The following is a 13,150-nucleotide window of genomic DNA, read 5'->3' on the forward strand; positions in this document are numbered from 1 at the left end:
TGCACTGCCCACACGAAGGGAGATCCGACGACGAGAAAGAAGCGTTCTATGCGCAGCTGGAGCAGACATACGATGGATGCCCACTGCGGGACGTCAAAATCGTCATCGGTGACATGAACGCTCAGGTAGGAAGGGAGGAAATGTATATACCGGTCATCGGACCGGATAGTCTGCATACCGTATCGAACGACAACGGCCAACGATGCATAAACTTTGCAGCCTCCCGCGGAATGGTAGTCCGAAGCACTTTCTTCCCCCGTAAGAATATCCACAAGGCCACATGGAAATCACCTAATCAAGTAACGGAAAACCAAATCGACCACGTTCTAATCGACGGTAAATTCTTCTCCGACATCACGAACGTACGCACTTACCGCAGTGCGAATATTGAATCCGACCACTACCTCGTCGCAGTATGTCTGCGCTCAAAACTCTCGACGGTGATCAACACGCGTCGGAGTCGTCCGCCGCGGCTTAACATTGGGCGGCTACAAGACGGTAGACTAGCCCAAGACTACGCGCAGCAGCTGGAAGTGGCACTCCCAACGGAAGAGCAGCTAGGCGCAGCATCTCTTGAAGATGGCTGGAGAGATATTCGATCCGCCATTGGAAGCACCGCAACCACTGCACTAGGCACGGTGGCTCCGGATCAGAGAAACGACTGGTATGACGGCGAATGTGAGCAGTTAGTTGAGGAGAAGAATGCAGCATGGGCGAGATTGCTGCAACACCGCACGAGGGCGAACGAGGCACGATACAAACGGGCGCGGAACAGACAAAACTCGATTTTCCGGAGGAAAAAGCGCCAGCAGGAAGATCGAGACCGTGAAGAGACGGAGGAACTGTACCGCGCTAATAACGCACGATAGTTCTATGAGAAGTTGAACCGTTCACGTAGGGGCCACGTGCCACAGCCCGATATGTGTAAGGACATAAACGGGAACCTTCTTACGAACGAGCGTGAGGTGATCCAAAGGTGGCGGCAGCACTACGAAGAGCACCTGAATGGCGATATGGCAGACAACGGTGGCGGTATGGTAATGAACCTAGGAGCACGCGCGCAGGACATGCGACTCCCGGCTCCGAATCTCCAGGAAATGCAGGAGGAGATCGGCCGGCTGAAAAACAACAAATCCCCTGGAGCTGACAAACTACCAGGAGAGCTGTTTAAACACGGTGAAGCACTGGCTAAAGCGCTGCACTGGGTAATTACCAAGATTTGGGAGGATGAGGTTCTGCCGCTGGAGTGGATGGAAGGTGTCGTGTGTCCCATCTACAAAAAGGGCGATAAGCTGGATTGTAGCAACTACCGCGCAATCACATTGCTGAACGCCGCCTACAAGGTACTCTCCCAAATTTTATGCCGTCGACTAACACCAATTGCAAGAGAGTTCGTGGGCAGTACCAGGCGGGATTTCTGGGTGAACGCTCTACCACAGACCATGTGTTCGCCATACGTCAGGTATTGCAGAAATGCCGCGAATACAACGTGCCCACACATCATCTATTTATCGACTTCAAAGCCGCATATGATACAATCGATCGGGACCAGCTATGGCAGCTAATGCACGAAAACGGATTTCCGGATAAACTGATACGGTTGATCAAGGCGACGATGGATCGGGTGATGTGCGCAGTTCGAGTTTCAGGGGCATTCTCGAGTCCCTTCGAAACGCGCAGAGGGTTACAGCAAGGTGATGGTCTTTCGTGTCTGCTATTCAACATCGCTTTGGAGAGAGTAATACGAAGGGCAGGGATTGACACGAGTGGTACGATTTTCACGAAGTCCGTCCAGTTATTTGGTTTCGCCGACGACATTGATATCATGGCACGTAACTTTGAGAGGATGGAGGAAGCCTACATCAGACTGAAAAGCGAAGCTAAACGGATTGGACTAGTCATCAACACGTCGAAGACGAAGTACATGATAGGAAGAGGCTCAAGAGAGGTCAATGTGAGCCACCCACCACGAGTTTCTATCGGTGGTGACGAAATCGAGGTGGTTGAAGAATTCGTGTACTTGGGCTCACTGGTGACCGCCGATAACGATACCAGCTCCGATCGAATAGAGTTCGCCGCCGTACCAAACTGACTATCTACAAAACGCTTATAAGACCGGTAGTTCTCTACGGACACGAGACCTGGACGATGCTCGTGGAGGACCAACGCGCACTGGGAGTTTTCGAAAGGAAAGTGTTACGTACCATCTATGGTGGGGTGCAGATGGCGGACGGTACGTGGAGGAGGCGAATGAACCACGAATTGCATCAGCTGTTGGGAGAACCATCCATCGTTCACACCGCGAAAATCGGAAGACTGCGGTGGGCCGGGCACGTAGCCAGAATGTCGGACAGTAATCCGGTGAAAATGGTTCTCGACAACGATCCGATGGGAACAAGAAGGCGAGGTGCACAGCGGGCAAGGTGGATCGATCAGGTGGAGGACGACTTGCGGACCCTCCGCAGACTGCGTGGTTGGCGAAGTGCAGCCTTGAACCGAGCTGAATGGAGAAGTCTTTTATGTGCAGCACAGGCCACTCCGGCCTTAGTCTGATGATAAATAAATAAATAATCTAACATAATTGTGGACCAACATTTGAAAAGGGTTTAAGGCGAAGTAACTTAAAAAAAGTTAACACAAAAACAAATAATTGCTTTGAAAACGAGCAATGTTGCCGAAATGAAACTGAAGTGATATTTAATTATAATAGTGGAAAAGAAGATGTTGTTTTTCAGCAAAGGCTAACCACTGATCGGTGTAATTTAGAACCCGTGAAAAAGTCTGTAGATGAATTTGTATCGCATTTTATTGAAAAAATTGATAAACTTATAAGTCATGACATTATTTGCAAACAGCAATACACTTTTTTGAAAATTAAAAAGAGTACTTTGGGTCAAAGTAAAATACTTATACTGTTGTATTTATATGAAAATTTTTCATTCATTATCGAAAATGCTGCTCAGGATTGGAATAACTCCCAGGCAAAAACACATCCATTCGAAGTTTACTTTAAAAGAAATGGTAAATTAGAAAACGTTGGCTCTATTAATCAGAAGAAAAGACCCATGACTCAAAAGCTATTCACTTATTCATTTCAAAATTAATTGACTTTTTGAAACAGTCGATCGATTTTACAAAAATTACTTTTGTGTCTGGTGGAGCTGCAGCACATTATAAAAATAAAAAGAACTGTGCAAGTCTGTGTAATTTCAATTCAAAACATGGCTTAGAAGCAGAATGGCAGTTTTTTGCAACATCGCACGGAAAAGGTCCTTGCAAAGCTATTGGTGGCACTCTCAAACGAATGGCGAAACGAGCAAGTATTGCCAAAGATTATGGAAATACTATTAAGACTCCTCGGGAGTTGTATGAATGGGCAGTTACACAATCAGACAAAAATATCACTGAATTACATTTCTGTTATATCTCGAATGAGCAATACTCAACAATGGCAGAAGAGTTTGATGAACTTTTAAAAAAGCCAAAACTATAACTGGCACACATAAGTTTCATTCTTTTATACCAATCGCTCATAATATTGAGCCTTGCAACGAAATTACAACTTTCATGATCATTTTGCAAGGCTCTAATAGTTGTGAAAAATTTCTCCACAGTACAAATAGCACGTGCCATCCAAGCATTCACGGCCTGAATGCGCCACGTGGTGGATTTTTTTTTTTAAATATCGAAGTAGCTTTTTTCTGGAGGTATGTTTTTTCTTAGTATGGATAACCATAATCTTTTCTATAACATAATTTGTTATAGTATAAGCTATTTTCACCCCCTTTTATGTAACACATCGAGTTATATTTTTGATCAATTAATAACATATTTAGTAAAATTTTTGTTAAAACTAGAAGAGATTTTGTTACATTTTTTCTTATTTTAACTACTAATGGTACATGTTTTATAACAACCGCTGTTATAGAAAAAAACTGCTGTAACAGAATAACAAGCTCTGATATAAATCTGTTACTATCTACTGGTCGGATATCCTTTCTGGGACACCCTTTATTCTATCCTATTTTTTTTTCATAAGTGATCAGGCTCAATATTCAAGACGTCAGGCTCATAGTATAAATGTAATCAGATATAAATCAGATCAGTACAATTTTGTCAAAGAGGCACAGCCGTAGCATGGATTTCTGAGGCCCTTGTGAAGTATTTTTAGAGCGCCTCTTTCTTATTAAAAGCCTACTCCTTCACCTCTTATACCTCAAATCAAATTAAAGCGTATGACCAAGCACCGCTTAAGAGTTAAGAAGGCACTCAACAAAACATTATTAATGATATGGAAATGCTAATACAGGCCGGACTCGATTATCCGGAGGCTCGATTAACCGGAGGCTCGATTATCCGGGGCTCGATTAACCGGAGAAAATGGGCTCGATTATCCGGAGTAATATTTTTACCCATCTTAGAAAAATAGAAATCTTATCTTTGTGTATTCGTAACGTATTTAATATGTGCAAGACATGATAGTGACATTCTCGCTTTCTTAAGGAAGCATCCATAAATTACGTAACGCTTAGAGGGGGGAGGGAGTGTTGCCCGATGTCACACTACCATACAAAAATTTGCAATGATTCATACAAAAAGTGTGATATAGGGGGAAGGGGGGTTGAAAATGACCATGTTTTGCGTTACGTAGTTAATGGGTTTCCCTCCCAAGGGACTGTTCACAAATTGCGTAACGCTTTAGGGGAAACAAGGAAGTCAGACCAAGCGTTACGATCCGTAAAAAAATAAACCTTCCATAAGTTACGAGAGGGAGGGTGGGGTAACAAAATAATTAAATTCAACGTTACGGATTTTGTGAAAGAACCCTAAGGAAACGGAGATCAAGAACATTCATAATTGCAATGTTATGAAAACTCATATGTGAATATGTACGTTATGTGGAAGATATTTCGATGGGACTCGAACCCATGACCCTACAGTACGCTAGACTGGTGCTTTAACCTTTAGCCGCCAGACATTCTAAATACTCACGCTCCTCTAATGTGGACGTGTACAATACACATGTGGAAGTATTGGCTTGATAAATGGATTGCGAGTGATTTGACTATGCGTCTAATTTGGGAATCTCGAGCTCGTTCAGTAGCCGCTAGGTTGCGAAGGCCGACGGAGGTCCTTCGTAGCTTAGTTGGTTAAAGCACCAGTCTAGCGTACTGTAGGGTCATGGGTTCGAGTCCCATCGAAGGGAAAGTGGTTACCTCCAATATATTTTCCAAATCAATATCTTCCACATAACGTACATATTCACATATGAGTTTTCATAACATTGCAATTATGAATGTTCTTGATCTCCGTTTCCTTAGGGTTCTTTCACAGAATCCGTAACGTTGAATTTAATAATTTTGTTACCCCACCCCCCTCTCGTAACTTATGGAAGGTTTATTTTTTTACGGATCGTAACGCTTTTCACATTCACACAGCACCCAGTGAACCAGCGGAGCGTTTTCCGCTTCACGAAATGTTTTCTCCTGACTAGGGCGGGAATCAAACTCCCACTCTATGGCTAGCAAATACGCTTAGACGACTGACGCCACTAACCACAGGGCCACGAAGCTCACCAGGTGCAAATTTCAGAAAATTCCCGTGCAAATTTTAAAGAATTTCCTTTGGGAATCTCAAAGAATTACCTGCGGAAATTTCCAAGGACTTCCTGTTGAAATCCACAGAATTTCACGTTGAAATCAAATGTTTTGACGGGGAAGGGCCGTTTGTTGTTTGGCCGATTATGTCATTAATCTGAAACTCGACTGGCATTTGGTCGAAATAGACATATGGCCGATAATGTCGTTTGGCTGAACAGGTCATTTGGCTGAAAAGTCGTCTAATTGAATAGGTCATTTAGCCAAAAAGACCTAGATGGTCGTTTGACATAAAAGGCCCATTTGGCCGTAATGAACATATGGCCGAAAGTGTTGTTTGCCCGAGCTGCTGAAAAAAATCGTTTGACCGAAAATGTTGCTTGGTCAGACGAGGTGACATAAGGTCGAAAACGGTTTGGCCAAAAATGTCATTTGGCTGAAAGCGACGTACGGGTGAAGGTCATACGGCCGAACTAATAATTTGGTCGAAAATATGTTTACTCCTCGGTTTACTCCGACAGCTCATTTGTTCAAAAATGGAGTTTGGCCGAACGGGTCGACGTTTTTCACCATATAATCCGATCGGCCGAATAACATTTTCGGCCAAATTGCCGTTCCTGCCAAACTACCGTTTCGGTCAAATGGAATTTTCGACGACAATGCCTATTCGACCAAACGACCTGTTAGATCATATGGCTTTTCCAGCCAAATGACTAGTTTGGTTGTACCGTCAAACCGTTTTCCACATAATAACCGTATCGAACAAATGTAGACCCAAAGAAATTCCGAAAAAAAATCCTTGAAGTTCCGTTGGAAACAGTTTTTGTGAAACTTAAAAAAAATCACAAGGAAATTCTGTTTAGAGGAAACTCAGGAAAATTCTTGACGAGAAAAAAAAATCGTTGCGTGCCCGGTGGCATAGGCAAACTTCTAAACTATGAAAAATTTCATAGAAATTCCGGTGAAAACTTTAGAGCACTTCCTGTTTAGTTCGAAAAACTGCTGGGACAGTTCATTAGATTTTTCCGGCGAAATAAAAAAGATTCTCCCGTTAATGTCTTAAAAATATCCTGAAAAAAAACTTTACGCCGACCAAAACTATGACAAACGCCGCCGCTGACGATTTTCGGATCGGCGCTGACCTCTAACGGTAGTCAGACCCCATGAACGGACTAACGGGATATTTTATTAGATTTTATATAGCTAGAATAAAGATTCTTTGAGCCAAAATTAAATTTTCAGCGACAACAAAAAATGGCTCGATTATCCGGAAGTTCGATTATCCGGAGTGAAATTTTTTTCAACACTCCGGATAATCGAGTCCGGCCTGTATCATCTTCCAAACTTACATATATGTTCATGATAGAATTAGAATTGATAGTTCCGTTAGGATACGGCAGGCATGAAGAATATTTTTTATAGAAATCGATTTGAAAGCGAGCGGAGAGCAATATTTGTGATGGCACATATCGCACGACCTTCCTTCTGCCAAGCTCCCGTTTAACTTTACGTAGAAGTAACACACTCAAACCATTAATTAGAAAACATTATTATGAAACGAAGCACAGGATTGATTTAAAACACGGTTTTCGTCTTCGAGTTTTTAAAAGAACTACGTTTACAATGATTCATTATTTGCGAGCGTCTTAGGGGAAATGTTACACGGTTAAACGACTATTTGCTTCCTTTTCTTTAGTAGAAGTAAAAGGAAGAAAATAGTCGTTTAACCGTTCGTTTACAATACATTTTTTGTCGCCTACCAAGGTGGCTTCACATAAATTACATTTCCAATAAACCAAAGATTCCTTTCCCGTGGCGCTCACGGAGATGCAGAGCATTCCTCGGTCTCTTATAATAATGAGTGTCAAACTAATTTTCCTCTCCTAATCCTAAATTAACTGTAAGGGCATGACCGGCTCATACTGTCCATAGCAGCTGTTTCATGCACTCAATTGAAGTCGGTTGAGGATGAAAATTTGACAACAATTTTTGCATGCCTCATATGCACAAACACATATACAAGGACAAACAGACAATAGCTTGGTTCGTTGACTTGTTTGTATATAAGAATATGGATCTCCGAGCCTCCTATAAAAAGGTTGAATTTGGAAGAAAATGATATCCTGATAAATTATGGAAAACAGCAGCCGTAAAAACTTTGCGATCACATTTCTAAAACATTATCTGAAATACATATCTTTGTGCATTTTAGAAATGTGCAGAGGATTCGTCTAGCGAGCAAATGCATGCTATTAACAGTTCTCTATCTGCGTATATGCCTGGCAGATATATAAATGAGTATCCCACTAGATGAAAAATAAAATATATGCATTAATGTTTTGGTTTTGAGCTAGCTGAATACTATAAAACCACGCTGATAAGTCAATATGAAGTATGCTTCAACATAATAAGAAATAAGGTTTTTAACAGAACTTTTTGGCGTACGCCGACACCGGTTAAGGTGTCGGCGGCGCACCATACGCCGGTTGGCTCCATGCCGCCGAATTTCGTATTTCACGCCGGTGATTGGCCAGTATGCAGTGCGTTTGCATCTGCCGAATCCAGGCAGTTTATCAGGCCATAATTGAATAGCTATTATACCTTTAGCAGATTTTTTTTGCTTTCTACTCTGTCACTTGGTTAGGTCATCTAAGAATTTCTTGGCTACAGACCTATAAATCAACGAGAGTAGCGATGAACTTCTAATCTCATATGTAACTTCATGTGTAATAACCTCATTCGGGTCGCATTGAGTGGTTCATCATCTTTTTAAAGTTTTGAATGTAAATATTTCCGGATGGTCCAGTGCAGTGGTGCTCAGCATTTTGTGCGTTTTTTCCCTTAATTTTCTTGTCACATAATAAAAATGAGCTTTCACCTTACATGTTAGTACTTGGACAAAAGCTTTCAAATATGACTATTAGCAGAGGATATTAAAACGAACATTGGTGTTAAAATGATCAAAGTAAAATTACTTTGCTTCCCACATTTTTTGCTTTGATCGTTTCGTATGAAGTGAATTTAACACCAATAACCGTTTTATTACCCTCAGCAGATAAATATATTTGAAAGCTTTCGATGAAGTGCTAATTTGTATGGACAAAGCTCATTTTTATTGTGTGAGAAGTAAATTAGGGAAAAACGCCCAAAGTGCTGAGCACCACTGGTCAAGTGCTTATATACGCGGCTGTAAGTTAACACTATGAATGTTGGATTTAGATTCCCAGTCTGGTAGGATTTTATAAACTTCCTTGGGCATGGAGTATCATTGTGATGGCATCGTGATATGCGAATGCAAAAATGGTAACTTGGCTTCTGGAGCTAGAGCACGATGGGGCATCTGAACATTTTCTTAGAATTCTTAGAGTCTTGAGGAACTTTTGGATTTATCCCCGTAGTAATTTTTTTTAAGGAATCCCTGGAGAAAATTCCGAAGGAATTCTTGGAGAATGTCCAAAAAATTTGTTTTAAGAATTTCGGTAATTTCATTAGGAGTTCCTTTGGAAATTTCTCTAGGAATTCGTACGGAGATATCCGAAAATTTGTCCTTGAATTTTAAATGAAAATGGCGGAGAAAATTCCGAAGGAATTACTAGATGAATTTCCGAGGCAGAGCAGAGACACTTACGCGAAGCCCACGGGATAGAGAGAATCTCATTTCAATAGTATAATCCAACCGACTAATAAATAGATTCACAATACTTTATTTTTACAAAGTATTCCCAAATAAATTTCTTGGTTTTGTTGAAATAATTTCCGAAGGAAGTTCTGAAGGAATACACGAATTTTTAGAGTCTTGAGGAATTTCTGGATCCCTGAAGGGCTCGGCAAATCCATTACAACTGTGGGGAAGTGTACCCATCTACAAGGGTATTTTTTTTAAGTATTCCAAAAAGAAGCTCTGAAGAAATTCTTGTTGAAATTGTCAGAATTAATCTTAGAAGAATTTTTGAAGGAATTTCCAGAAGAATTCTTAAAGAAATTTCCTAAGGTCCTGAGAACTTCCATTCAATTTTCGAGGAAGATTTCAAAGAAAAACCTGGATTTATTTGTGGAGTTTTTTTCAAGGAATTCCTAGAGAAATTCCTGATCGAATTCCTGGCGGAATTTTTGAAGGTAGGTATGAGTTTCTTGATGACTCACCGCAGCGGTTCTCAACCTTTTTCTTGAGAGGTACCCCTTTGAACTTTTGCATTATTTGAGGTACCCCCTATGTTTTTTTTTGCTGTAATTAAAATAATCGTAACTCTCAAGATATATGAAAAATGGACCTGAACACTAACGGAATCATGGCTCTCCATAAACTTTTCTGAAATTTTAATTTTGTTTGAAACTTCCCATTTCAATTTAAGTTCATACATCGAGCATCTTACAGAGCTTTTTTTTACTATTGCAGGCTTCCGAGCCTTTTGAAACTAGTATTCCGCGCCTCTGCCGATAGAACCTTCCGAGCCGCTTAAAGAAAGGCTTCAGAGTCTCTTAAAAGGTGGTTTTCGAGCCACTTAAAAAGAGGCTTTCGAGCATCTTACAAGGACGCCTTTGAGCTGCTTGAAAGTATGCTTCCAAGCCTCGAAGAGAGGGTTCCAAGCCTCTTGAAAGAAGTCTTCTAAGCCCCTTCGAGGGTAGTAGACTTCCGAGCCTCTTGAAAGGAGGCTTCCGAGCCTCTTGAAAGGAGGCTTCCGAGCCTCTTGAAAGGAGGCTTCCGAGCCTCTTGAAAGGAGGCTTCCGAGCCTCTTGAAATGAGGCTTCCGAGCCTCTTGAAATAAGGCTTCCCAACCTCTTGAACGGAGGCTCTTGAGCCTCTTAAAAAAAGGCTTCCGAGCCTCTTGAAAGGAGGCTTCCGAGCCTCTTGAAAGGAGGCTTCCGAGCCTCTTGAAAGGAGGCTTCCGAGCCTCTTGAAAGGAGGCTTCCGAGCCTCTTGAAATGAGGCTTCAGAGCTTCTTGAAAGGAGGCTTCCGAGCCTCTTGAAAGGAGGCTTGAGCCTCTTGAAAGGAGGCTCTGAGCCTCTTGAAAGGAGCCTTCCGAGCCTGTTGAAAGGAGGCTTCCGAGCCTCTTGAAAGGAGGCTTCCGAGCCTCTTGAAAGAAGACCTCTGATCCTTCTTCTCTGCCTCTAGAAATGAGGCTTCTGAGCCTCGTGAAAGGAGGATTCTGATCCTCTTGCTAGTAGGTTTCCGAGCCGCTTGACAGGAGGCTTCGATGGCTTTTTGAAAGTAGTCTTCGGTGCCTCTTGAAAGGAGGCTTCCGAGCCTCTTGAAAGGAGGCTTCTGAGCCTCTTGAAATGAGGCTTCTGAGCCTCTTGAAAGGAGGCTTCCTGAGCCTCTTGAAAGGGGGCTTCTGAGCCTTTTGAAAGGAGGCTTCTGAACCTCTTGAAAGGAGGCTTCTGAAACTCTTGAAAAGAGGCTTCTGAGCCTCTTGAAAGGAGGCTTCTGAGCCTCTTGAAAGGAGGCTTCGAGCCTCTTGAAAGGAGGCTTCTGAGCCTCTTGAAAGGAGGCTTCCTGAGCCTCTTGAAAGGAGGCTTCTGAGCCTCTTGAAAGGAGGCTTCCTGAGCCTCTTGAAAGGAGGCTTCCGAGCCTCTTGAAAGGAGGCTTCTGAGCCTCTTGAAAGGAGGCTTCTGAGCCTCTTGAAAGGAGGCTTCCTGAGCCTCTTGAAAGGAGGCTTCCGAGCCTCTTGAAAGGAGGCTTCCGAGCCTCTTGAAAGGAGGCTTCTGAGCCTCTTGAAAGGAGGCTTCTGAGCCTCTTGAAAGGAGGCTCTGAGCCTCTTGAAAGGAGGCTTCTGAGCCTCTTGAAAGGAGGCTTCTGAGCCTCTTGAAAGGAGGCTTCTGAGCCTCTTGAAAGGAGGCTTCTGAGCCTCTTGAAAGGAGGCTTCCTGAGCCTCTTGAAAGGAGGCTTCTGAGCCTCTTGAAAGGAGGCTCTGAGCCTCTTGAAAGGACGCTTCCTGAGCCTCTTGAAAGGAGGCTTCTGAGCCTCTTGAAAGGAGGCTTCCTGAGCCTCTTGAAAGGAGGCTTCTGAGCCTCTTGAAAGGAGGCTCTGAGGCCTCTTGAAAGGAGGCTGAGGCCTCTTGAAAGGAGGCTCTGAGCCTCTTGAAAGGAGGCTTCTGAGCCTCTTGAAAGGAGGCTCTGAGCCTCTTGAAAGGAGGCTTCTGAGCCTCTTGAAAGGAGGCTTCTGAGCCTCTTGAAAGGAGGCTTCTGAGCCTCTTGAAAGGAGGCTTCTGAGCCTCTTGAAAGGAGGCCTGAGCCTCTTGAAAGGAGGCTTCTGAGCCTCTTGAAAGGAGGCTTGAGCCTCTTGAAAGGAGGCTTCTGAGCCTCTTGAAAGGAGGCTTCCTGAGCCTCTTGAAAGGAGGCCTGAGCCTCTTGAAAGGAGGCTTCTGAGCCTCTTGAAAGGAGACTTCCTGAGCCTCTTGAAAGGAGGCTTCTGAGCCTCTTGAAAGGAGGCTTCCTGAGCCTCTTGAAAGGAGGCTTCTGAGCCTCTTGAAAGGAGGCTTCTGAGTCTTGAAAGGAGGCTTCTGAGCCTCTTGAAAGGAGGCTTCTGAGCCTCTTGAAAGGAGGCTTCTGAGCCTCTTGAAAGGAGGCTTCTGAGCCTCTTGAAAGGAGGCCTGAGCCTCTTGAAAGGAGGCTTCTAGCCTCTTGAAAGGAGGCTTCTGAGCCTCTTGAAAGAGGCTCTGAGCCTCTTGAAAGGAGGCTTCCGAGCCTCTTGAAAGGAGGCACTGAGCCTCTTGAAAGGAGGCTTCTGAGCCTCTTGAAAGGAGGCCTGAGCCTCTTGAAAGGAGGCTTCTGAGCCTCTTGAAAGGAGGCTTCTGAGCCTCTTGAAAGGAGGCTTCTGAGCCTCTTGAAAGGAGGCCTGAGCCTCTTGAAAGAAGGCTTCTGAGCCTCTTGAAAGGAGGCTTCTGAGCCTCTTGAAAGGAGGCCTGAGCCTCTTGAAAGGAGGCTTCTGAGCCTCTTGAAAGGAGGCCTGAGCCTCTTGAAAGGAGGCTTCTGAGCCTCTTGAAAGGAGGCTTGTGAGCCTCTTGAAAGGAGGCTTCTGAGCCTCTTGAAAGGAGGCTTCTGAGCCTCTTGAAAGGAGGCTTCTGAGCCTCTTGAAAGGAGGCTTCTGAGCCACTTGAAAGGAGGCTTCTGAGCCTCTTGAAAGGAGGCTTCTGCGCCTCTTGAAAGGAGGCCTGAGCCTCTTGAAAGGAGGCTTCTGCGCCTCTTGAAAGGAGGCTTCTGAGCCTCTTGAAAGGAGGCTTCTGAGCCTCTTGAAAGGAGGCTTCTGAGCCTCTTGAAAGGAGGCTTCTGAGCCTCTTGAAAGGAGGCTTCTGAGCCTCTTGAAAGGAGGCTTCTGAGCCTCTTGAAAGGAGGCCTGAGCCTCTTGAAAGGAGGCTCTGAGCCTCTTGAAAGGAGGCTTCTGAGCCTCTTGAAAGGAGGCTTCCGAGCCTCTTGGAAAGGAGGCTTCTGAGCCTCTTGAAAGGAGGCTTCTGAGCCTCTTGAAAGGAGGCTTCCTGAGCCTCTTGAAAGGAGGCTTCTGAGCCTCTTGAAAGGAGGCTTCTGAGCCTCTTGAAAGGAGGCTTCTGAGCCTCTT

The sequence above is a fragment of the Armigeres subalbatus genome, chromosome 3, assembly GCF_024139115.2.
Source record: "Armigeres subalbatus isolate Guangzhou_Male chromosome 3, GZ_Asu_2, whole genome shotgun sequence".
Taxonomy (NCBI): Eukaryota; Metazoa; Arthropoda; class Insecta; order Diptera; family Culicidae; genus Armigeres; species Armigeres subalbatus.